We start from the raw sequence: 26,023 nt of genomic DNA on the forward strand, positions 1-26,023 counted from the left end.
TGAGCCCCAGAGGCTGTGGGACTGATGAGGAAGTGCTGAAATATCTCCTTGTTGCTGTGTGAACCACAGAGTTACACCTCCACTGAGTGCTTTTTAATTTCAGTGCCTGCAAAACTCCAAAGGACAAGAAGTGTTCCTGCAACTGGGTTAAGTTTGGCTTTCAAAAAGCAGCTGTGGGCTTTGTGGGCAAATACACATGGAGGTTGGGTCAGGCCAGAGTCTAAGCTGCCTCCATAGTTACCACAGTGGGTCCAAGTGCATAACTACTACAGTCCTGGGATGTGAACTCAAAGGATCTGTGCCAGTGGACAAGTGAAAACAAAGCCTGAGAGTCACCAGGGTCAATTGCTGGCATACCCACAGTTAAGGTGGGACTGAGAACAGGGTAAACAACAGTGTATTTTGGAAGCCCACACAACGCATGAAAGGGGACACAATAGAGCACATTCACAAATGAACAGATCCAGAGGAGGAATACTCAGTGGATTCTCTCCCAGTGGAAGTGCTCCAATCCCACCTACCTCACACTGAATATCAGAAACACAGCTAAGAAACAGATCTGGGAACCTCTACTCCAACAACTAGGGAGAAACCACTGCCTCAAAGGGCAGTGAGAACCACAGAGCAAAGGGGAGACACCACTCAATATCTAGGGTAGGCTTTGTTCACCACACCAATCAAACTCCCTGACAAGGGGATAATGGCACAAGCCTCTGGATCAGCCTCACCCACCAGGGGGCAGACATCAGAAGCAAGAGGAACTAAGATCATACAGCCTGTGGAAAGGAGAACATAAACACAGAAATTTCGAAAAATGAGAGGACAAAGAAATACCTTGCAGAAGAAGAAGCAAGATAAAAACCTACAAGAACAACTAAATGAAGATGAGATAGGCAATCTACCTGAAAAAAGAATTCAGAGTGATGACAGTAAAGATGATCCAAGGTCTCATAATAAGAATAGAGGCATGGATCAAGAAGGTAAAAGAAGTGTTTAACAAAGACCTAGAAGAACTAAAGGACAAAAAAACAGTGATGAACAATACAATAAGTGAAGTGAAAAATACACTAAAAGGAATCAATAGCAGTATAACTGAGGTAGAAGAACAGATAAGTGAGCTGGAAGACAGAATGATGGAAATCTCTGCCATGGAACAGAATAAAGAAAAAAGAATGAAAAGAAATGTGGACAGTATCAGAGAACACTGGGAAACATTAAACATACCAACATTAGAATTCTAGGGGCCTTGGAAGGAAAAGAAAAAGAGAAAGGGTCTGAGAAAATATTTGAAGAGATTATAGTCAAAAACATCCCTAAAAAGGAAAGGAAATAGTCACACAAGTCCAGGAAATGTAGAGAATCCCATACAGGATAAACCCAAGGAGGAATATGCCGAGATACATATTAATCAAAATAACAAAATTAAATACAAAGTAAAATATTAAAAGCAACACTGGAAAAGCAACAAATAACATACAAGGGAATCCCCATAAGGTTATCAGCTGATTTTTGGGCAGAAACTCTGCAGGCCAGAAGGGAGTGGCATGATATATTTAAAGAGATGAAAGGGAAAAACCTACAACAAAGAATACCCAGCAAGACTCTCATTCAGAGTCTATGAAGAAATCAAAAGCTTTACAGACAAGCAAGAGCTAAGAGAATTCAGCTCACCAAACCAGCTTTACAAAATATTCTAGATAATCTTCTCTATGTGTGTTGGGGGTGGGCATGGAAAGCCACAACTAGATACAAGAAAATCACAAATAGGAAAGCTCACTGGTAAAGGAAGACAAACACTAAAAGCCAGAAATCATCCATACACAAATATGATATCAAAACCAGCAATCATGAGGAGAGGAGAGTACAAATGCAGGAAACAGGAATTGCATTTGAAATTAAGAGACCAGCAACTTAACCTTGTATATATATAGACTGCTATATCAAAGCATCATGGGAAAAGCAAACCAAAAAACTACAATAGATACTCAAACATAAAGACAAAGTAACCCAAACATAACACTAAAGATGCTCATCAAACCACAAGAGAAGACAAAAAAAGAGGAAGGGAAGAAACAAAGGCCAACAAAAACAAACCCAAAACAATTAAGAAAATTGAATATCGATAATTACCTTAAATGTAAATGGATGAAATGCTCCAACCAAAAGAAAGAGACAGGCTGAATGGATGCAAAAACTAGAACCATATATATGTGGTCTACAATAGACCCACTTCAGACCTAGGGACACAATCTGACTGAAAATGAGGGGATGGAAAAAGATATTCCATGCAAGTGGAAATCAAAAGAAAGCTGGAGTAGTAATTCTCATAACAGACAAAATAGACTTAAAAATAAAGACTGTTACAAGACAAAAGGAAGGACAATACATAATTATCAAGGGATCAATTCAAGAAGTAATAACAATTGTACATGTATATGTACCCAACATAGGAGCACCTCATAAAAGGTAAATGCTAACAGCCATAAAAGGAGAAATTGACAGTAACCCAATAATAGTGGGGGAATTTAACACCCCACTTACACCAATGGACAGATCATGCAGACAGAAAATTAACAAGGAAACACAAGCCTTAAAAGACACATTAGACTAGAGATACTTAATTGATTTTTATAGGACATTCCATCCAAAAGCAGAAGAATACACATGCTTCTCAAGAGCACAGGGAACATTCTCCAGGGTAGATCACACCTTGGGTCACAAATCAAGCCTCAGTAAATTTAAGAAAATTGAAAAATAATATATCAAGCATCTTTTCTGACCACAACTCTATGATTAGAAATCAATTACAGGAGAAAAAAAAAACTGTAAAAAATACACACGTGGAGGTTGAACAATATGTTACTAAATAACCAATGGATCACTGAGGAAATCAAAGAGGAAATCAAAAAATATATATAAACAAATGACAAAAAAACACGATGACCCAAAACCTATGGGGAGCAGCAAAAGCAGTTCTAAGAGGGAAGTTTATAGCAATACAATCTTACCTCAAGAAACAAGAAAAATCTCAAATAAACAAACTAACCTTACACTTAAAGCAAGTAGAGAAAGAAGAACAAACAAAACCAAAAGTTAGTAGAAGGAAAGAAATCATAAATATCAGAGGAGAAATAAATGAAATAGAGATTTACAAAACAATAGAAAAGATAAATGAAACTAAAAGCTAGTTTGAGAAGATAAATGTAATAGATAAAATTTTATCCAGACTCATCAAGAAAAAAGGGAGAGGACTCAAATCAATTAAATTAGAAATGAAAAAGCTATAATGGACACCACAAAGTACAAAGGACTATAAGAGACTACTACAGGTAACTACATGCCAATAAAATGGACAACCTAGAAGAAGTGGACAATTTTTTAGAAACGTACAACATGCCAAAACTAAACCAGGAAGAATTAGAAAATATGAACAGACCAATCACAACTAATGAAATTGAAACTGTGATTAAAAATCTTCAAACAAACAAAACTCCAGGACCAGATGGCTTCACAGGTGAATTCTATTAAACATTTAGAGAAGAGTTAACACCTATCATTCTAAAATTCTTCTAAAAATTTCAGAGAAAGGAACATTCCCAAGCTCATTCTACAAGGTCACCATCACCCTGATACACAAACCAGATGAAGATATCACACATAAAAGAAAATTACAAGCCAATGTCACTAATAAACATAGATGCAAAAATCCTCAACAAAATACTAGCAAACTGAAGCCAACAACATATTAAAAGTTTCATACACCATGATCAAGTGGGATTTATCCCAGGGATGTAAGGATTCTTTAAATATATGCAAATCAATCAATGTGATACACCATATTAACAAATTGAAGAATAAAAACCATATGATCATCTCAATAGATGCAGACAAAGTTTTTCACAAAATTCAACACCCATACATGACAAAAACTCTCCAGACAGTAAAGGACAGACATCATTATCAATGGTGAAAAACTGAAAACATTTCCCCTAAGATCAGGAAGAAGACAAAGATGTCCACTCTCACCACTATTATTCAGCACAGTTTTGGAAGTCCTAGCCATGACAACCTGTAAAAGAAGAAGTAAAATTGTCCCTAATGGCAGATGACATGATACTATATATAGAAAATCTTAAAGATGTTACCAGAAAACTACTAGAGCTCAGTAATGAATTTGGTAAAGTAGCAGGATACAAAATTAATGCACAGAAACTTCTTGCATTCCTAAACACTAACAATGAAAGATCAGAAAGAGAAATCAAGGAAACAATCCCATTTTCCATGGCCTCAAAAAGAATAAAATAGCTAGAAATAAACCTACTTAAGGAGGCAAGAGACCTGTACTCAGAAAACTATAAGATACTGATGAAAGAAATAAAGAATGACACAGTTTGACAGATATACCATGTACTTGGATAGGAAGAATCAATATTGTGAGAAAGACTATACTACTCAAAGCAATCTACAGATTCAATACAATCCCTATAGAACTACCAATGGCATTTTTTACAGAATTAGAACAGAAATATTACAGTTTGTATTGAAACACAGGAGACCATGAATAGCCAAAGCAATCTTGAGAAAGAAACACGGAGCTGGAGGAATCAGGCTCCCTGACGTCAGACTATGCTACAAAGTTACAATAATTAAGACAGAAATATAGATCAATGGAACAGGATAGAAACTCCAGAGATAAGCCCACACACCTGTGGTCAACTTATCTATGACAAAGGAGGCAAGTATATACAATAGAGAAATGACAGCCTCTTCAATAATTGGTGCTGGGAAAACTAGAGAGCTACATGTAAAAGAATGAAATTAGAACACTCCCTAACACCATACACAAAAATAACCTCAAAATGGATTAAAGACCTAAGTGTAAGGCCAGACACTATAAAACTCTTAGAGGAAAACATGCAGAACACTCTTTGGCATAAATCACTGCAAGATCTTTTTTGTTCCATCTCCTAGAGTAATTAAAATAAAAACCAAAATAAACAAATGGGACCTAATTAAACTTAAAACCTTTTGTACAGCAAAGGAAACCATAAACAAAACAGAGAATCCTCAGAATGGGAGAAAATATTTGCATATGAAACAACCAGCAAGGGATTAATCTCCAAAACATACAAACAGCTCATGTGCCTCAATACCAAAGAAACCAAACAACACCATCATAAATGGGTGGAAGATCTAAATAGACATTTCTCCAAAGAAGATATACAGATTGTCAACAAACACATGAAAGGATGCTCAACGTCACTAATCATTAGAGAAATGCAAATCAAAACTACAATGAGGTATCACCTCACACTGGTCAGAATTGTCATCATCAAACTATCTACAAACAATAAATGCTGAAGATGGTGTGGTGAAAAGGGAACCTTCTATCCCTGTTGGTGGGAATTTAATTGGTACAGCCACTATGAAGAACAGTATGGAGGTAACTTAAAAAACTAAAAACAGAGATACCATATGATCCAGCAATGCCACTCTTGGGCATATATCTGGAGAAAACTATTTGAAAAGATACAGGCACCCAAATATTCATTGCAGCACTAATTACAATAGCCAGGGCATGGAAACCACTGAAATGTCCATCAACAGAGGAATGGACAAAGAAGATATTGTACATATATATAATGGAATATTACTGAGTCAAAAAAAAAATGAAATAGTGCCATTTACAGCAACATGGTTGGGCCTAGAAATTGTCATACTGAGTGAAGTAAGTCAGACAGAGAAAGGCAAATATCACATGAAATCGCTTATGTGTGGAATCTTAAAAAATGGTACAAACGAACTTATTTACAAAGCAGAAATATAGTCACAGATGTAGAAAACAAACATGGTTATCAAGTGGGAAAGGGCAGAGGATAAATTGGGTGATTGGGATTGACATGTACACACACCATATATAAAATAAATAAATAATAAGAACCTACTGTATAGCACAGTGAACTCTATTCAATACTCTAAAAACCTATATGGGAAAATAATATAAAAATAGTGAATATATGTATAACTGATTCACTTTGCTGTACACCTGAAACTAACACAACATGTAAATCAAATATATTCCAACAAAAATTAATTTAAAAAGCAAACAGTGTCCCCAGGCTCACCAAAATTTTGGGGCTGCAGATCACAGGTGTGAATGCTACAGAGAGGCATAATTTCCCAGAGATTCCATCTACTTCTCCTACTTTTCCTTCTCCCTTTTTATTCAACTTCCATGGCTGTCCACGTATGCCTTCTCTGATATCCTTGGTACAGAATTTCAGACAGATTGTTTACTGATTGTTTCTTTCATCCTGACACCTCCTTTCCAGACTTTTATCTCTCCAGTTCCTCCCTCATTTGTATCTGTCAAATTCCTATAATAAACCTGTAGTATTATGATGGAAAGAATGGCTCAGGGTTTTTTTGTTTTGTTTTGTTTTTGTTTTTACTAAATTTTCATTGATTCAGTTAATAATATCAATAAATATATAGGTGATTGGGTGACTTACAATGAAAGGATCAGGGAGTTCAAACCTGAACAATTTGATCACTTTTACATCAAGAAAATTGTGACAATAAAAAATTATAAATTTTCTGATTTGATGTAGTATGAGTTCACAGACTACCTTTTCAGGCCAGAGGAAAATAATGAATCTAGTCTTACCAAGTCTTTAGATTTAACTTCATGTTTCAGGAGATATAGAGAATAGTAAAGCAAGGAGCAGGTGTGTTTGCTACCATAAGGAAGAAATCAGGCAATTCTAGAATGTAGAACATTTTTCAAGATAACTGCTGAATTGTTTTCAGCAAGCCAATATCATAAACAAAACATGGAAAGGAAGAAATTTCTAGTCTAGATTAAAAGGGACCTAAAGATAATTAGGATACATAACAACAAAAATAATGAGCAGAATATCATTGGATTCTGATTCAAACAAATTGATTATAAAAAGACATTTTTAGGTAGTTGGGGGAGATTTAAAAATAAATTTATTAGATGATTTTAAGAAACTGTTATTAATCATGTTATATAAATAGTGCTATTGTGATCATGTAAGAAAATTCTAAAGTCATTTATATATATATATATATATATATATATATAATGAAATACTTAGGAATGAAATGATATGACATCTATGATTTCCTTTAAAATGCAGAAATAAATATGGGTGGTGTAGCACAGAAACAATTATGATACATGTAGACGGTGTTGAAATGGATGAAGGATTCACAGTGATTTGTTTCGATGTTTTATTTTTCGAATTTTTGTAATTTTTCTAAAAAAAATTGAAAAAGTGAAAGAGCATCCTAACAGGTATTGAGTTGCCTATCATTAAAAAATTTAAAGCATTTCCTGGATATTCCATTCTACACATTTTAAATATAGTGTCTTGTTATGCTGAAGAGCTTGAACTTTGGAATTAGACAATCTGAATTTAAATTACAGCCCATCCCTTCAACTCCCCTCTCTACTGCAATGCACCTCTTGCTAGCTGTATGATCTTAAATAAATCATTTACCTTACGAAGTCTCAGATGGATCAATTGTTAAATTCCTTATATCAAAGAAATATTTACAAAATATATTATTAATTTAAGAGCTTAAGCAGAGAGACTGACTCATAATAAGTAGTCATTAAGTGTTATTATTCATACTAAACTAATAACATTTTATTAACAGTATTATTACTATATTATATGAAAAATTGAAAAAAATATATACCTTTAAGATATGCTCTGGAATGTGCCAAACTGCCTGTAAAAAGGATGGAGTGACTGACTCATGAGATGGCAGGACTTTTGCAAACACAAATACATTGCAACCCTTCCTTGCTGCTCCCCCATCTTTTTATAACCCTCCCATCCACCTTCTGAATCTTTACATTTGGGTGTTCAAATTTTTTGCTCCTTCAGTGTCTGGTGTACAAAATGACTTCCTGCACCATAGCTCAGCCTGCCTCAGCACAACCTTATGTTAATTTGACTCTTCTGCCTTTGCTTCAGGACTTTCTCCCATCAACCACCTCACATTTCATTCAGGGTTTTATGTAGCTCTTGCCACAACCCAATTCTAGATTGCAGTCCTGGAATAAGTAAGTTCTGGAAAAAATGGGTGGTTGAAATGGATGAGTTTTTAAGTCCTTTCCAACGAAATGTATGCTTTTGTTATATCTTCTAGTCTACCCTTCAGAGAATACCATTACAGCAAAATGTTTTAGAGCAGACTAATCAAAATATATTATTTTATATTTTTAATTTTCTAGAAATTACTTTTTAGTTTATAGAAAGTTTTAATTAATCTAGCAAATTTTAACTTTATAAAAGCATTAATTTAAAAATATTAAAAAGCAGATTAAAATAATTTTAATAAGATATTTTATTTATTTAACCCAATGTGTTTACAATGTATCAAATGATTAATATAAAATGAGATATTTTCTTTTTCTTTTCCTTGTGGTTTTTCTTTTTTTTACCAAAAATTAAAGTTTATTACTTCAAGTCAGTATGCCTTTATCAATAACTCAAAACAGTAATCAAGGAACACATAAAAATGGATTCCTCGATACCATTCTAAATATTTAGCATTTTATCATCAATTTACAAATAAAAACAGAACATATTTTAAAAGTTTTCACCTAGTTGATACATTTACACTTTGTAAAATAAAATAGTGTGAAATGTAACTAACATTATTTGTATTTATTTAATAAAGGCTTCACATTAAGAATAGCATTGAATTACTGTTTTTGTGTTTTCATCTGTTAAACTAATATTAAATATTATTATAATATTTCAAAGGTAAGCCTCTTCTCCTATCCTTTCTTCTTTCCCCATACTGAAACTCAAATTGCTTCAAGAGCATGAACTAGTTTGAAAAATAATATTTTGCTGACATAAATGACAATAATTCAAACATAGATTAAAAAGAAATTTGTTTGAAAAGTAATAATTTAGTGTTTACTGAACCTCTAATTTTCAGAAGGAATTTACATAAATAAATAAATAAATAAATATATATATATATACGTAATTGAAGTATAGTTGATTTACAATGTTGTGTTAGTTTCAGTGGTACAGCAAAGTGATTCAATTATACATATACAATTATACGTATACTTTTTCAGATTATTTTCCATTATACGTTATTGAGTAGAGTTCTCTGTGCTATACAGTATGTCCTTGTTGCTTACCTATTTTATATTTAGTAGTATGTATATGTTAATCACAAACTCCTAATTTATCACTCCCCATACCCCATCCACATCCTCTTTCATAATCATAAGTTTATTTTCTATATCTGTAAGTCTATTTCTGTTTTGTAAATATGTAAATTCATTTGTATTTTTTTTTCAGATTTCACATATAAGTGATATCATATAATATTTGTCTTTGTCTGATTTACTTCACTTAGTAGGATAATCTCTAGGTCTGTCCATGTGGCTGCATATGGCATTATTTCATTCTTTATTGTGGCTGAGTAATATTCCATTGTTTGTGTGTGTGTGTGTGTGTGTGTGTGTGTGTGTGTGTGTGTGTGTATGTATATATATATATATATATATATATATATATATATACCATATCTTCTTCATCCATTCATCTGTAGATGAACATTTCAGTTGCTTCCATGTCTTGACTCTTGTAAATTGTGCCACAATGAACACCAGGGTGCATGCATCTTCTCAAATTATGGTTTTCTCCAGATATAGGCACAGGAGTGGGATTGAATGATCATATGGTAACTCTATTTTTAGTTTTGTAAGGAACTTCTGTCCTGCTCTCCTGTTGTGTCAATTTCATTCCCACCAGCAGTGTAGGAGGGCTCCCTTTTCTCCACACCTTCTCCAGGATTTATTGTTTGTAGGTTTTTTGATGATGGTCATTCTGACCTGTGTGAGGTGATACCACATTCTACTTCTGATGTACATTTCTCTAATAATTAGTGATGCTGAGAATCTTTTCATGTACTTTTGCCATCTGTATGTCTTCCTTGGAGAAATGTCTTTTTAGATTTTCTGCTAATGTTTTGATTGGCTTGTTTGATTTTGATATTGAGCTGCGTGAGCTGTTTGAATGTTTTGGAGATTGATCCCTTGTTTGTTGTTTCATTTGCAAGTTTTTTCTGCCATTCTGTGGGTTGTTTTTTTGTTTTGTTTTGTTTCTGGTTTCCTTTGCTGTGCAAAAGATCTCAAGTTTAATTAGGCCCCATTTATTTATTTTTGTTTTCATTTTCATTACTCTAGGATGTGGATCCAAAAATATATTGCTGAAATTTATGTCAAAGAGTGTTCTGCCTATGTTTTCCTCTAAGGATTTTATAGTATCTGGTCTTATATTTAGGTGTTTAAAACATTTTGAGTTTAGTTTTGTGTACAGTGTTAGAAAATATTCTAGTTTCATTCTTTTACATGTAGCTGTCCAGTTTACCCAGCACCACTTATTGAAGAGACTGTCTCTTCTCCATTGAATAGTCTTGGCTCTTTTTTATTTAAACATCTTTACTGCAGTATAATTGCTTTACAATGGTGTGCTAGTTTCTACTTTATAACAAAGTAAATCAGCTATACATAAACGTATATCACCATATATCCCCCCTCTTGTGTCTCCCTCCTACCCACCATATCCCATCCCCCTAGGTAGTCACAAAGCACTGGCCTGATCTCCCTGTACTATGCGGCTGCTTCTCACTAGCTATTTATTTTACATTTGGCAGTGTATATATATACATACCACTCTCTCACTTCATTCCAGCTTACCCTATCCACTCCCCGTGTCCTCAAGTCCATTCCCTACGTCTGTATCTTTATTCCAGTCCTGCCCGTAGGTTCTTCAGAAACTTTTTTTTTTTAGATTCCATATATATGTGATAGTATATCGTATTTGTTTTTCTCTTTCTGACTTACTACACTCTGCATGACGGATTCTAGGTCCATCCACCTCACTACAAATAACTCAATTTCATTTCTTTTTATGGCTGAGTAGTATTTCGCTAAATATATGTGCCACATCTTCTTATCCAGTAATCTGTCAATGGACACTTAAGTTGCTTTCATGTCCTGGCTATTGCAAGCAGAGCTGCAATGAACATTGTGGTACATGACTCTTTTTGAATTATGATTTTCTCAGAGTATATGCACAGTAGTGGGACTGCTGGGTCATATGGTAGTTCTATTTGTAGTTTTGTAAGGAACCTCCATACTATTCTCCATAGTGGCTGTATCAAGTTACATTCCCACCAACAGTGCAGGAGGGTTCCCTTTTCTCCACACCTTAACCAGCATTTATTGTTTATAGATTTTTTGATGATGGTCATTCTGAACAGTGTGAGGTGATACCTCATTGTAGTTTTGATTTGAATTTATCTGATGATTAGTGATGTTGAGCATCCTTTCATGTGTTTCTTGACAATCTGTATGTCTTCTTTGGAGAAATGTCTATTTAGATATGCCCATTTTTGGATTGGGTTGTTTGGTATTTTGATATTGAGCTGCATGTGCTGCTTGTAAATTTTGGAGATTAATCCTTTGTCGGTTGCTTCATTTGCACATATATGCTCCAATTCTGAGGGTTGTCTTTTCATCTTGTTTATGGTTTCATTTGCTGTGCAAAAGCTTTTAAGTTTCATTAGGTCCCATTTGTTTATTTTTCTTTTTATTTCCATTCCTCTAGGAAGTGGGTCAAAAAGGATCTTGCTGTGATTTATGTCATAGAGTGTTCTGCTCTAAGAGTTTTCCTCTGAGAGCTTTATAGTGTCTGGCCTTACATTTAGGTGTTTAATCCATTCTGAGTTTATTTTTGTGTATGATATTAGGGAATGTTCTAATTTCATTCTTTTACATGTAGCTGTCCAGTTTTCACAGCACCAATTCTTCAAGAAATTGTATTTTCTCCATTGTATATTCTTGTCTCTTTTATCAAAAATAAGGTGACCATATGTGCATGAGTTTATCTCTGGGTTTTCTATCCTGTTCTATTGTCTATATTTCCATTTTTGTGCCAGTACCATGCTGTATTCATTACTGTAGCTTTGTAGTATAGTCTGACGGCAGGGAGCCTGATTCCTCCAGCTCCATGTTTCTTTCTCAAGATTGCTTTGGCTATACGGGGTAATTTGTGTTTCCATACAAACTGTGAAACTTTTTGTTCTAGTTCTGTGAAAAATGCCGTTGGTAATTTGATAGGGATTGCATTAAATCTGTAGATTGCTTTGGGTGGTATAGTCATTTTCACAATGTTGATTCTTCTGCTTCAAGAACATGGAATATCTCTCCATCTGTTTGTATCATCTTTAATTTCTTTCATCAGTGTCTTATTGTTTTCTGAATACAGGTCTTTTCTTTCCTTAGGTAAGTTTATTCCTAGGTATTTTATTCTTTTTGCAGCAATGGTAAATGAGGGTATTTCATTAATTTCACTTTCAGATTTTTCATCATTACTGTATAGGAATGCAAGAGATTTCTGTGCCTTAATTTGTATCCTGCTACTTTACCAAATTCATTGATTAGATCTAGTAGTTTTCTGGTAGCATCTTTAGGATTCTCCATATATAGTATCATGTCATGTGCAAACAGTGAGTTTTACTTCTTCTTTTCTGATTTGGATTCCTTTTATTTCTTTTTCTTCTCTGACTAACGTGGCTAAAACTTCCAAAACTATGTTGAATAATAGTTGTGATAGTGGACAGTCTTGTCTTTTTTCTGATCTTAGAGGAAATGGTTTCAGTTTTTCTACAGTGAGAATGATGAGGGCTGTGGGTTTGTCATATACAGTTTTTAATGTGTTGAGGTAAGTTCCCTCTATGCCTACTTCCTGGAGGGCTTTTATCACAAATAGGTGCTGAATTTTGTCAAAAGATTTTTCTGCATCTACTGAGATGATCATATGGTTTTTTCTCCTTCAGTTTGTAAATATGGTTTATCACAATGATTGATTTGCATATACTGAAGAATCCTTGCATTCCTGGGATAAACCCCACTTGATTACAGTGTATGACCCATTTAATTTGCTGCTGGATTCTGTTAGCTAAAATTTTGTTGAAGATTTTTGCATTTGTGTCATCAGTGATATCAGCCTGTAATTTTCTTTCTTTGTGACATCTTTGGTTTTGGTATCAGGGTGATGGTGGCCTTGTACAATGAGTTTGGGAGTGTTCCTCCCTCTGCTATATTTTGGAAGAGTGTGAGCAGGATAGGTGCTACCTCTCTCTAAATGCTTGATAGAATTTGCCTGTGAAGCCATCTGGTCCTGGGCATTTTTTGTTGGAAGATTTTCAGTCACAGTATCAATTTCAGTGCTTGTGATTGGTCTGTTTATATTTTCTATTTCTTCCTGGTTCAGTCTCAGAAGGTTGTGCTTTTCTAAGAATTTATCTGTTTCTTCCAGGTTTTCCATTTTTATTGGCATATAGTTGCTTGTAATAATCTCTCATGATCCTTTCTATTTCTGCAGCATCAGTTGTTGCTTCTCATTTTTCATTTCCAATTCTATCAATTTGAGTCTTCTCCTTTATTTACTTGATGAGTCTGACTAATGGTTTATCTTTTTTTTTTATCTTCTCAAAGAACCAGCTCTTAGTTTCATTGATCTTTGCTACTGTTTCCTTCATTTCTTTTTTCACTTATTTCTGACCTGATTTTTATGATTCCTTTCCTTCTGCTAAATTTGGGGTTTCTTTGTTCTTCCTTCTCTAATTGCTATATGTGTAAGGTAAGGTGTCTATTTGAGATGTTTCTTTTCTACTGAGGTAGGATTGTATTGCTATAAAATTGCCTCTTAGAACTGCTTTTTCTGGATCCTGTAGGTTTTGTGCCATCGTGTTTTCATTGTCATTTTTTTCTAGGCATGTTTTGATTTCTTTACTGATCTCTTAGTTAGTTAGTAGCATAATGTTTAGCCTCCATGTGTTTTTGTATTTTTTACTGATTTTTTCCTGTAATTGATACCTAGTCTTATGACATTGTGGTTGGAAAAGATACTTGATACAATTTCAGTTTTCTTAAATGTACCAAGGCTTGCTTTGTGATGCAAGATATGATCTCTCCTGGAGATTGCTCCATTGGCACTTGAGAAGAAAGTGTATCCTGTTGTTTTTGGATGGACTGTCCTATAAATATCAATTAAGTCCATGTTTTTTAGTGTACCATTTAAAGCTTGTGTTTCCTTATTTATTTTCATTTTGGATGATCTGTCCATTGGTGAAAGTGGGCTGTTAAAGTCCCCTACTATGAATGTGTTACTGTCGGTTTTCCCTTTTATGGCTGTTAGCATTTGCCTTAGGTATTGAGATGCTTCTTTGTTGGGTGCATTAATATTTACAATTGTTATATCTTCTTCTTGGATGAATCCCTTGATCATTATGTAGTGTCCTTCTTTGTCTCTTGTAATAGTCTTTATTTTAAAGTCTATTTTGTCTGATATGAGAATTGCTACTCCAGCTTCCATCTGATTTCCATTTGCATGGAATATCTTTTTCCATCCTCTCACTTTCATTCTGTATATGTCTCTAGGTCTGAATTGTGTCTCTTGTAGACAGCATATATATGGGTCTTGTTTTTGTATCCATTCAACCAGTCTATGTCTTTTGGTTGGAGCATTTAATCCACTTACATTTAAGGTAGTTTCCAATATGTGTGTTCCTATTACTAATTTCTTGATTGTTTTGCATTTGTTGTTGTAGGCCTTTTACTTCTCTTGTGTTTCCTGCTTAAGGAAGTTCCTTTAGGTTTTGTTGTAAAGCTGGTTTTGTGATGTTGAATTCTCTTAGTTTTTGCTTGCCTGTGAAGGTTTTATTTTCTGTGTCGAATCTGAATGAGATTCTTGCTGAGTGGAGTAATCCTGGTTGTAGGTTTTTCCCTTTCATCACTTTAAATATGTCCTGCCACTTTCTTCTGGCTTGCAGAGTTTTGCTGGAAGATCAGTTTTTAGCCTTATGGGGATTCCCTTGTATGTGATTTGTTGCTTTTCCCTTGCTGCTTTTAACAGTTTTTCTTTGTATTTATTTTTTGATAGTTTGATTAATATGTGCCTTGGCGTGTTTCTCCTTGGATTTATCCTATATGGGACTCTGTGCTTCCTGGACTTGATTGACTATTTCCTTTCCCATATTAGGGAACTTTTCAACTATAATCTCCTCAAAAATTTTCTCAATCCCTTTCTTTTTCTCTTGTTTTCCTGGGACCCCTATAATTCGAATGTTGGTGTGTTTAATGTTGTCCCAGAGGTCTCTGACACTGTCCTCAATTCTTTTCATTCCTCATTCTTTATTCTGCTCTGTGGTAGTTATTTCTACTATTTTATCTTCCAGGTCACTTATCCATTCTTCTGCCTCAGTTAGTCTGCTTTTGATTCCTTCTAGAGACTTTTAAATTTCTTTTATTGTGTTGTTCATGACTGTTTCCTCTTTAGGGTTTCTAGGTCCTTGTTAAACTTTTTTTTTTTTCCATTCAATTTCCAAGGTTTTAGATCATCTTTACTATACTTGCTCTGAATTATTTTTCAGGTAGACTGCCTATTTCCTCTTCATTTCTTTGGTCTGGTGGGTTTTTACCTAGCTCATTCATCTGCTGTGTGTTTCTCTGTCTTTTCATCTTGCTTAACTTAATGTGTTTGGGATCTTGTTTGTGCAGGCTACCTGTTCGTAGTTCCCATTGTTTTTGATGTCTGCCCCCAGTGGCTAAGTTTGGTTCAATAGGTTGTGTAGGCTTCCTGGTGGAGGGAACTGGTGTCTGTGTTCTGGCAGATGAAACTGGATCTTGTCTTTTTGGTGGGCAGGACCATATCCGGTGGTGTGTTTTGGGGTTGTCTGTGAACTTATGGTTTTAAGCAGCCTCTCTGCTAATGGGAAGGGTTGTGTTCCTGTCTTGCTTGTTGTTTGGCATATGCTGTCCAGTACTGTAGCTTGTTGGTCGTTGAGTGTAGCTGGAGCTGGAGATCTCTGGGAGACCTTTTACCATCTGATATTATGTGTAGCCAGGAGGTCTGTGGTGGACCAATGTCCTGAACTTGGCTCTCCCACCTCAGAGGCACTGGCCTGACACCCAGCTGGATCACCAAGACATTGTCAGCACACAGCTTGAATTCACATAGAGTCCCATGCTTGGCTGAATTAGGGGAGTGTGCTAGTATTCCCAAGACATCACTGAATTATATTCAAAAGGCACAAGGGTAGGGGAAGGGGCATGGTGAGAGGGGGCAGGAGAGATTTTGAAATTGAAGTGGGAAGGAGGAGGAATCAGGAAAAAAGAAGTGGGGGCAGGAAGACAGGAGGAGGGAAAGGCAAGAAATGGATAATAAAATGAAAAGAAGAGACGGGAGACAGTTGACGGGAGTGGGGATCTGTCTTCTGCCCACATGGTGGAAAAGAAATATCTGACAATTAGAAAGATAAATCACACACAGACCCCCCAGTGGGGTCAGACAGAGGCGAGAAGACTGGAGCTGTCTTCAGAAGAGCAAGAAATGGCTCTTTTGTCACAGATTAACTGACCATAGGTGCATGGGTTTATTCCTGGACTTTCTATCCTTTTCCATCAATCTATATTTCTGTTTTGCTGCCAGTACCATACTGTTTTGATGACTGTAGCTTCATAGTATAGTCTGATGTCCAGAAGCCTGAGTCCACCAGCTTCTTTTTACATTCTCAGGATTTTTATTTAGTCCTGTGAAAAATGTCATTGGTAATTTGATAGGGATTGCATTGAATCTGTAGATTGCCTTGGGTAGTATAGTCATTTGGACAATATTGATTCTTCCAATTCAAGAAAACAGTGGTTCTATCCATCTGTTTGTGTCATCTTCATCAGCATCTTATAGTTTTCAGAGTATAGGTCTTTTGCCACCTTGAGTGGTTTATTCCTAGTTATTTTATTCTTTTTTAATGGAATGGTAAATTTGTTCCCTTAATTTCTCTTTCTGATCATTCATTTTTATTGTATAGAAATGCAAGAGATTTCTTTGTATTAATTTTCTATCCTGCAACTTTACTAAATTCATTGATGAGCTCTAGGAGTTTTCTTGTAGCATCTTTTGGATTTTCTATATATAGTATCACATAATCTGTAAACAGTGACAGTTTTACTTCTTCTTTCCCAATCTCAATTCCCCTTATCTCTTTTTCTTCTATGATTCCCATGGCTAGAACTTCTATAACTATGTTGAATAATATTGGTGAGAGTGGACATCCTTGTCTTGCTCCTGATCTTAGAGGAAATGTTTTCAGCTTTTCAGCATTGAGTATGTTGTTAGCTGTGGGTTTGTCATATATGGCTTTTATTATGTTGAGGTATGCCCACTTTCTGGAAAGTTTTTATCATAAATGGGTGTTGAATTTTGTCAAAAGATTTTTCTGCATCTATGGAGAGAATCATATGTTTTTTTCTTTAATTTGTTAATGTGGTATATCACACTGATTGATTTGCAGATGTTGCAATTCTTTGCATCCGTTGGATAAATCCCACTTGGTCATGGTGTATGATTCTTTTAATGTATTGTTGGATTTGGTTTGCTAGTATTTTGTTGAAGGTTTTTGTATCTATGTTCATCAGTGATATTGTAATCACTGTAATTTTTGTAATTATTGTAATCATCTGTAATTTTTTGTTTTTTTGTGGTATTTGTCTGGTTTTGTTATCAGGGTGATGGTGGCCTCATAGAATGAGTTTGGGAGTGTTCCTCCTCTGCAATTTTTTGGAATAGTTTCAGGAGAAGCATTTATAATTATGTGATGTACTTTATCTTAGTTAAATATAGATGGCTTTCTCTAAACCTATTACTGTATATCTAATATTAATGTCTTCTTGAAAAGGAAACTAAGACTACTATAATAAGCACCATATTTTATGCATATTTCATACCCAGTCACTTAAAATTTATAACATATGTTGATAAAACATTTATTCAATATTGGTAACTTATTTTATACCACTTCTAGTTGTTATTACAAATATATTAAATGTCTAAAATGCATAAGCTCTTTACATCAACATTCACTTAATGTTAATGCTTTCTAAAACACTCATGTAATAATAATAACCACCTCACATTCAAAATAATTTATAATCCCCTTTTACAATGAGCTGCTGATTCATCAAAAGCAATATATCATGATATCAAAATTACTGTACAGCATACGCTGAGAAAAAAACATAAGTGACAGTCTGCTCCATAAATTAAAATTATGACTTGATTGAACATGATTTCTCTCCTATAGTATTTCTATACTATCCTATAGTAAATACTATCCTATATATTTCTATTTCTATCCTATAGTACCCACTTGGTGAGCCAGACATCCTTGGATCTTCCTTTTCTATTATTTTGATTACCACACCAATGCCAGAAAGACAAAATGACTGACAACCATTTTTTCCCAAATGTTAGATTCTTGGGTAAAAGTTAATAATAGGACAAAGATGAAATAAATGGTTTGGAAGTATTTATTCTGTTATCCCAAAGCACTGCTAGAAGACTAACTATAAGCAACAAAATGGTTAGGTGTTTATAATACAAAGGAGAGTAGGATATGACCACAATGTTTGGGGTTAATCACAGTGATTAAGGTAGAATTAATGTCAAAATGAAGCAGTAGTTAGTATCATACTTATAAAGCTATGATACATGTTACTACTCAAAACTATTGGAACATAGAGAAGAAATAAGATAAACTTCTCTATGAAAGTGGAGTCTGGATGCAGAGAGGAGATGATGTTCAAACTTGGATTTGAAAAATAATAAAAATAATTTTCTGGTTAGTTCAAAAATGATAACTCTTATATATAGTTAAAAAAGAGAGAATAGGAAAGGAAACTAATAAGAGACAAACTGGATAGTTTGTATGGTACCAGAAAGTAGTAGTTTTAGGTGTCCCACTAAACATTTTATCCTACCAAGGGATTGAAATTCATGATTTTAAAGTATACGAGTAACATGCTTAGAGCTTTGTGTTTACGTTTATGATAACTGGTAATATGGAGGAGAATGTGTTGGAGGGACGATGGATCAAATACAATAATGTGAGGAGAAGTGGTAGGGCATAAATGAGATGTAGTCCACAGATGCATATGATGTAGACATATTTTGATACAGGCATTAGATTATTTAATAAGAACACATGAAAACATTACTTTGGAAATATAAGAGAAATCAGATTGTGAGTCAGAAGAAAATCATGTTTTTTCTTGTCTGAACAATGCTCAATTTTCTTTGTAATGTTGATGACAATAACAGAAATGAGAAAGATGAAGAATGCAGGATATTCATGTAATAGGAGAGCATACTTGTGCTGGAAACTGTTAGTCTTTCTATGCGAAAGATTTTGACATTTTATTTATCACAGTCCTTCCCAAGTTATAATCCACTTTGGATTAATTGTTTCCAAAACTGTGTTTTAAATGTTGAAGCTATAGTGAAATAATTAATTATGTGACCATTTACCATATCATGCTTTAATGCCAAACATACAACAGGAGCAATGAGTATATATTAATGTTTCAATTGTAACTGAGCAGTGATGCCCCTGTTTATTATACTTTTAAACACCTTTCAAACACCTGGCAGCCACAAAAATTTTTCTTTTAATGCTTTCTGTATTGGTATCAGGCTGGCTTTGAGAGCCCAAAGATTAGAGAGTATTAAACATATTTATGATCAAAGATGCTGGGGTTAACTCCAACCTGTCATAAATACAGGACAGGTTTTATCAACCTCAGTATTATTAAAGTTTTGGTATAGATAATTCTTCACTGGAACAGGTGTGCAGTGTATTGGAAGATGTTTGGCAACATCCCTGGCCTCTAACCCCTATGTGTCTGTAGCACTCATCTATAGTTGTGACAACAATAATATCTCCAGACATTGCCCAGTATTGCCACTGATAAAAGGTAAGACATACCTTCACTTGAAAGTTGCACCAATGAAGTAACCCATCATGTGGCCTACCACTAATTATTGAATTTCAAAGTAAACAGTTGCAAACAAAATTACAGAAGATCACTCAAAGTAATATTAGCCAGAACTAAAACATAAATATATGGGAATATATTTTAGCTTTTTTCCCATCAGTAAATGTGCTCATTTGACCCTCGTTTTTATCTATTCAATTGGATCAGTGGCACAATTAACTCTGCTATCTTGCTAGAGTAGTCAAAAACACATGTTGGGATAGCTTCAAGATGACAGAGGAGTAAGATGTGATCACCTTCCTCCCCACAATTACATCAAAAATACATCTATACATGGAAAAACTGCAAAAGAACACCGACTGAAGGTTGGCAGAAGACCTCAGACTTCCCAAAAGGCAAGAAACTCCCCATGTACATGGGTAGGGCAAAAGAAAAATGAAAAAGCAGAGACAAAAGAATAAGGATGTGGCCTGCATCTCTGGGAGGGAGCTGTGAAGGAGGAAAAGTTCCCATGCACTGGGAAGCCCCTTCACTGGCAGAGACAGTGGGTGGGCAGGGGAGAAGCTTTGGAGACATGGAGAAGAGCACAGCAACAGGGGTGCAGAGGGCAAAGTGGAGAGATTCCCACACAGTAGATCAGTACCAACCAGCTCTCACCAGCCTGAGAGGCTTGTCTGGTCACCGTTGGGGCAGGCGGGGACTGGGAGCTGAGGCTTGGACTTCAGAGGTCATACCCCAGAGAGAGGACTGGGGTTGGCTGCATGAACACAGACTGAAGGGGGCTAGTGTGCCACAGCTAGCCAGGAGGGAGTCCAGGAAAATGTCTGGAACTGCCTAAGAGGTAAGAGACCATTGTTTTGGGTCATGAGGAGAGGGGATTTAGAGCACCACCTAAACGAGCTCCAGAGATGGACATGAGCCACGACTATCAGCACAGACACCAGAGACGGGTATGAGACACTAAGGTTGATGCTGCAGCCAACAAGAGGCCTGTGTGTAAGTACAAGTCACAATCCACAACTCCCCTCCTGGGAGACTGTGAAGCCCACCAGTGCTAGGGACAACTTCCCCAGGAAAACACACATCATGCCTCAGGCTATTGCAATGTTACTCCAGTCTTTGCTGCTGCAGGCTCACCCCACATCCTATATCCCTCTCTCGCCCTGGCCTGAGTGAGCCAGAGCCACCTAATTAGCCGCTCCTTTAACCCCGTCCTGTCTGGGTGGGGAACAGATGCCCTCAGGCCACCTACAAGCAGAGGCAGGGCCAAATCCAAAGCTGAACCCAAGGAGCTGTGCAAACAAAGAAGAGAAAGTTAAATCTCTCCATGCAGCATCAGGAGCAGTGGATTAAATCTCCACAATCAAACTGATGTACCCTGCATCTGTGGAATACCTGAATAGACAACAAATTATCCCAAAATTGAGGCGGCAGACTTTGGGATCAACTGTAGACTTGGGGTTTGCTTTCTACATCTAATTTGTTTCTGGTTTTATGTTTATCTTAGTTTCATATTTGGAGCTTATTATCACTGGTAGATTTGTTTATTGATTTGATTGCTCTCTTCCATATATATATATCTCCTTTTTCTCCTTTTGTGAGTGTGCATGTGTATGCTTCTTTGTGTGATTTTGTCTGTATTGTTTTGCTTTTACCATTTGTCCTAGGGTTCTGTCTGTCTTTTTTTTTTTTTTTAGTATAGTTTTTAGTGCTTGTTATCATTGGTGAACTTGTTTTCAGTTTAGTTGCTCTCTCTTTTTTTATTCCTTTTTTAATTAATTTCTTTAATTTTTTATTTTAATAACTTTATATTATATATATTTTTTCTTAATTTCTTTATGTTTTTCTCCCTTTGCTTCTGAGCTGGGTGACTGACAGAGTCTTGGTGCTCTAGGCGGGTGTCAGGCCTGAGCTTCTGAGGTTGGAGATCTGAGACCAGATCAGGAGATTGGTCCACCAGAGACATCCTGACCCCATGTAATATCAAACAGTGAAAGCAATCTCAGAGATCCCAATCTCAATTCTAAGACCCAGCTCCACTAAATGACCAGCAAGCTACAGTGCTGGACACCCTATGCCAAACTACTAGCAAGAAAGGAACACAACCCCGTCCATTAGTACAGAGGCAGTCTAAAATCAAAATAAGTTCACAGACACCCCAAAACACACCAGTGGATGCAGTCCTGCCCAAAAGAAAGACAAAATCCAGACTCATCCACCAAAACACAGGCACTAACTCCCTCCACCAGGAAGACACAACCCACTGAACAAACTTTAGCCACTGGGGCAATTACCAAAAACAAAGGGAGCTACAAACCTGCAGCCTGTTGTAAGGAGGCCCCAAACACAGTGAGTTAAGCAAAATGAGAAGACAGAGAAATAAAAAGTAGATGAAGGAGCAAGGTAAAAGCCCACCAGACCAAACAAATGAAGAGGAAATAGGCAGTCTACCTGAAAAATAATTCAGAGTAATGATAGTAAAGATGATCCAAAATCTTGGAAATAGATTGGAGAAAATACAAGAAACATTTAACAAGGACTGAGAAGAACTAAAGAGCAAAAAAACAAGGATGAAAAACACAATAAAAGGAATTAAAAATTCTCTAGAAGGAATTAATAGCAGAATAACTGAGGCAGTAGTACAGATCAGTGACCTGGAAGATAAAATAGTGGAAAAAACTACCACAGAGCAGAATAAAGAAAGAGGAATGAAAAGAATTGAGAACAGTCTCAGAGACCTCTGGGACAACATTAAATGCACCAACATTCAAATTATAGAGATCCAAGAAGAAGAAGATAAAAAGAAAGGGACTGAGAAAATATTTGAGGAGATTATAGATGAAAACTTCCCTAATATGGGAAATGAAATAGTCAGCTCCAGGAGGCACAGAGAGTACCGTACAGGATAAATCCAAGGAGAAACAGGCCAAGACACATTAATCAAACTATCAAAAATTAAATACAAAGAAAAACTATTAAAAGCAGCAAGGGAAAAGTAACAAATAACATACAAGGGAATCGTCATAAGGTTAACAGCTGATCTTTCAACAGAAACTCTGCAAGTCAGAAGGGAGTGGCAGGACATATTTAAAGTGATGAAAGAGAGAAACCCACAACCAAGATTACTCTAGCCAGCAAAGATCTCATTCAGATTCAATGAAGAAATTAAAACCTTTACAGAGAAGCAAAAGCTAAGAGAATTCAGCAACACCTAACCAGCTTTACAACAAAACCTAAAGGAACATCTCTAGACAGGAAACTCAAGAAAAGCAAAAGACCAACACTAACAAACCCAAAACAATTAAGAAGACGGTAATAGGAACACGCATATCAATAACAACCTTAAATGTAAATGGATTAAATGTTCCAACTAAAAGACAAAGACTGGCTGAATTGATACAAAAACAGGACCCGTATATATCCTGTCTACAAGAGACCCACTTCAGACTGAGGGACACATACAGACTGAAAGTGAGGAGATAGAAAAAGATATTCCATGCAAATGGAAATCAAAAGAAAGCTAGAGTAGTAATTCTCATATCAGACAAAATAGTCTTTAAAATAAAGACTATTACAAGACACAAAGAAGGACACTACCTAATGATCAAGGGATAAAACCAAGAAGATACAACAATTGTAAATATTTATGCACCCAATATAGGAGCACCTCAATGCATAAGGCAAATACTAACAGCCATAAAAGGGGAAATCAACAGTAACACAATAATAATAGGGGAGTTTAACACCCCACTTTCATCAATGGACAGACCATCCAAAATGAAAATAAATAAGGGAACACTAGCTTTAAATGATACTTTAAACAAGATGGACTTAATTGATATTTATAGGACATTCCATCTGAAAACAGCAGAATACACTATCTTCTCAAGTGCTCTTGGAACATTCTCCAGGATATATCATATCTTGGGTCAAAATCAAGCCTCAGTAAATTTAAGAAAATTGAAATTGTATCAAGTATATTTTCTGACAACAACACTATGAGACTAGATATAAATTACAGGAAAAAATTTGTAAAAAATATGAAGAAAGGAGGCTATACAATACACTACTGAATAACCAAGAGATCACTGAAGATATCAAAGAGGAAATAAAAACATATCTAGAAACAAATGACAATGAAAACGTGACAACCCAAACACTACGGGATGCAGTAAAAGCAGTTCTAAGAGGGCAGTTTATAGCAATGCAATCCTACCTCAAGAAACAAGAAATATCTCAAATAAACAACCTAACCTTACACCTAAGGCAACTAGAGAAAGAACAGAGAAACCCCAAAGTTAGCAGAAGGAAAGAAATCATAAAAATCAGATCAGAAGTAAATGAGAAAGAAATGAAAGGAAAATTAACAAAGATCAATAAAACTAAAAGCTGGTTCTTTTGTTTGCCTTTTTTTTTTCTTTTGCGGTATGTGGGCCTCTCACTGTTGTGGCCTCTCCTGTTGTGAAGCACAGGCTCCAGACATGTAGGCTTAGTGGTCATGGCTCACAGGCCCAGCCACTCTGCGGCATGTGGGATCTTCCCGGACTGGGGCAAAAACCCATGTCCCCTGCATAGGCAGGCGGACTCTCAACCACTGCGCCACCAGGGAAGCCCAAAGCTGGTTCTTTGAGAAGATAAAAAGTATTGATAAAATACTAGCCAGACTCATCAAGAAAAACAGGGAGAAGACTCAAATCAATAGAAATGGAAATGAAAAAGGAGAAGTAACAACTGACACTGCAGAAATACAAAGGATCATGAGAGCAAATCTATGCCAATAAAATGGACAATGTGGAAGAAATGGACAAATTCTTACAAAAGCTCAACCTCCCAAGACTGCACCAGGAAGAAATTGAAAATATAAACAGACCAATCACAAGCACTGAAATTCAGACTGCAATTAAAAATCTTCAAGCAAACAAAAGCCCAGCACTAGATGGCTTCACAGGTGGATTCTATCAAACATTTAGAGAACAGCTAAAAGCTATCCTTCTGAAACTATTCCAAAATATAGCAGAGAGAGGAACACTCCCAAAGTCATTTTATGAGACCACCATCACACTGATACCAAAACCAAAGATTTCACAAAAAAATAAAACTACAGAGCAATATCACTGATGATCATGGATGCAAAAATCCTTAACAAAATATTAGCAAACAGAATCCTACAGAACATTAAAAGGATCATACCCCATGATCAAGTGGGGTTCATCCAAGTAATGCAAAGATTCTTCAATATATGCAAATCAATCAATGTGATAAACCATATTAACAAATTGAAGGAGGAAAACCATATGATCACCTCAATAGATGCAGAAAAAGCTTTTTAGAAAATTCAACACCTGTTTATGATAAAAACTCACCAGAAAGTAGGCATAGAGGGAACTTACCACAATATAATAAAGGCCATATATGACAAACCCACAGCCAACACTTTTCTCAATGGTGAAAAACTGAAACCATTTTCACTAAGATCATGAAGAAGAAAAGATTGCCCACTCTCAGCACTATTTTTCAACATGTTTTTGCAAGTTTTAGCCATGGCAATCAGAGAAGAAAACAAATAAAAGGAATCCAAATCAGAAAAGAAGAAGCAAAACTCTCATTGTTTGCAGATGACATGATATGATACATAGAGAATCCCAAAGATGCTATCAGAAAAATACTATAGCTAATCAACAAATCTGGTAAAGTAGCAGAATATAAAATTGATGCACAGAAATCTCTTGCATTCCTATACACTAATGATGAAAAATATGAAAGAAAAATTAAGGAAATACTCCTTTTTACCATTGCAACAAAAAGAATAACATACCTAGGAATAAACCTACCTAAGGAGAAAAAAGAGCTGTATGCAGAAAATGATAAGACACTGATGAAAGAAGTTAAAGATGATACAAACAGATGGAAAGATACCATGTTCTTGGATTGGAAGAATCAACATTGTGAAAATGACTCTACTGCCCAAAGCAATGTACAGATTCAATGCAATCCCTATCAAACTACCAATGGCATTTTTCACAGAAGTAGAACAAAAAATTTCACTATTTGTATGGAAACACAAAAGACCCTAAATAGCCAAAGAAATCTTGAGAAAGAAACACAGAGCTGGAGGAATCA

Source organism: Monodon monoceros, unplaced genomic scaffold, assembly GCF_005190385.1.
Source record: "Monodon monoceros isolate NGI ecotype Baffin Bay Population unplaced genomic scaffold, NGI_Narwhal_1 Super_Scaffold_9, whole genome shotgun sequence".
Classification (NCBI taxonomy): Eukaryota; Metazoa; Chordata; class Mammalia; order Artiodactyla; family Monodontidae; genus Monodon; species Monodon monoceros.